Raw genomic sequence first — 2,598 nt, forward strand, 5'->3', positions numbered from 1 at the left:
GTGTTCGGGTCAAATCTGACCAATTTACTTTCATCAATCATAATGATTGTGTTTGACATTTGGTTGCTCAAGACCTTATGAATCCTCCATATTATGATTTTAATTTGCTGATCACCACTTTCATTGAAGTGGTTTAGTCAACTGTGTATCACCTATAGTGTTCCCGCACTGTAAAATGTTTTGGCTGTAAAATTACAGTAAATTACTGGCTACTAGTTGCATGGATTTCACAGTAATTTACTGTAATTATTTCACAGTAATTGACTTTAAATATTTCACAGTAGATGAAAAGTAGATATTTTACAGTAAATTAGAATAAAAGTACAACTAAATACTGTGACTTTACAGTTGCCATGCCCATGGAATTACTGTGATATAGCAGTACAGAGCTGTGGTATTATGGTACCTTGCTGTACATAAATTACAGTAATTACCTGTAAATATACAAATCTAAATAATACGATAATATATTGTAAATTTGACTGGGATTGTACCATAACTACAAAATTCAATCAGCTCAATCAAAAAAGAAAAACAAAGAAAATGCCCATTTTAACTTTGTATTACTCCATTGAAGTGCAAAGTACATTTCACAGTGTCTTGGACATGCTGTTACGGCCCCAACCTCTACTCCGCGGTAGTGGCTCGTGTTGAGACCCACAACATGAAAGAATACACGCAATAGCCGGTACTTGGTAACGAGCATGTATTGATAATCAGCCGTTTGCTCACACAAGCGAAACGGGAAACAAAAAGAGGTCTGGAGGACTGGCCAAAAGGAACAAACAGAAGGAGGGAACCCGAGCCAGCCACACCACGGNATAAAGCCGCGAAAACTGGACTACCAGGTCCTCCAGGCTAAACATAAACACATCTGCAAAAATATGGCCTACAGCTCAAAATGGCAAAGAGGTATTCTCAGGACAGTTTCTCCGGCGTTAGGATAGGCCAGACATCCTTCTCCTCCAGCTTCTCTTTATATATACACACGGCTGAGTGGAATTTGGAACACCTGGGCAGAGGCGGAGCCAGGGGCAGACCAGGTGCACCTGGGCAGAGGCGGAGCCAGGGAGACAGAAAACAAGGAGGGGAGCACAATTTTTCTGAAGAATGTGCTGACATGGGGGTTTAAATTGCCATGCCTCTTTTTGGCTTTCGAGCCCGTCTCAGGATTAATGCCCAGGAAGCACCTGAAAACACTAAGCCAAGACAACAATTTCAATTTTACATAGATTTATATGTTGCATCGTTTATTTTAAGGCACATGCAGCGGTGCCCCTTTCAATTTAAGTAAAACCTGCACCAAAGAAAGAAATTAGTATTTAAAGCCAAGCAAGAGCGATAAAAGCAAGAAAATCACTTAATTTGTTGTGTTATCACAGAGGATGGTCTGAATACAGTATTTTACTGTGAAATAATACAGTAACATGTGAAATCCTGGTAATCATTTATCCTGTACATTCACAGTAATTAACTGCCTGTATTGATTTCACTGTGAAATTCTAAATTACAGTGTTATATTGTGAACATTACAGGTAAAGACTGTAAAGTGGTAAAACAGTAATTTATTGTGAAAATATTACAGCTAAATATTATGAAATCATGGTAATATTTTACTGTGTACTAAGAACTTAAATAGGGGATACATTTAGGCATCTGCATTAAACCTCGTGGATGTGACCTACTGACAAAACTCATGTTACACACACTGATGGTCGGACACCCTCATAGCTATGTAGATGGAAGTATAATTTGGTCTTAAAGGAACTGTGTGCATCTATTGATTATCGAACAGTTAGGTAAAGGCAAATAAAACCACCTGGGAAAGAAGCATGTCAAACTGTACTACATTAAACATGTGTCTTAAATGTGTTTAAATACAGTGCAAAGTTATTCGAATACTCTTTGGTGTTCACACCTCTGCCTGATGATAATAAACCGATCAGTTTGTAGTTGCTGCTGTTCCCTCTGAGATGAGCTCTGGTGTTGAGAAGAAGCGTGTCCCATATGTGAGGCAAATCTGACTGTGCTTGTGTATAGCATTCAGGTAAACAGAGGAGTTAGAAGGCAGGTATTTATTTATTTTATTTAAACACGGACACAGCCTAAAGATATTCCTTCAATCCTTTCTGTACTTATTTTTGTTGATTATTAATTTTTAATGTGTGTGTTGGTTGGTCTTTGGATACACTGTTTCTCTCTTCTCCAACCAGCCCTTCTTTCTCCAATTACTTTAGTTCATTTGTTTGTCCCTGCGGAGCCATTCTCGGTGTCGTAGAGTTTTCCAGGAAGATTTGTTAACATCATGCGCAGTGTCTGCTCTTTGGTATTAATGAGATCAATCACAAGCTCCTCTCTCTCCTGGTTGTCCACAGGCTCCAGAGGACAGAGCGACACACACAGTCTGTGCAGCTATACAGGGATGGCAAGTGTTATAATATGTTTAAAGTCCAAGCAAAATGTTGATTGTCTTTATTGTGTGTGTGAAGGAGAGAGAGTGGGTGAGCGTTTGTGTGTATTCGTGCGTGTGCGTGTGCGTGTGTGTGTGTGTGTGTGTGTGTGTGTGTGTGTGAGTGTGTGAGTGATGCAGCAGATTGC

Source organism: Notothenia coriiceps, unplaced genomic scaffold, assembly GCF_000735185.1.
Source record: "Notothenia coriiceps isolate Sejong01 unplaced genomic scaffold, NC01 NC01_scaffold00026424, whole genome shotgun sequence".
Lineage (NCBI taxonomy): Eukaryota > Metazoa > Chordata > Actinopteri > Perciformes > Nototheniidae > Notothenia > Notothenia coriiceps.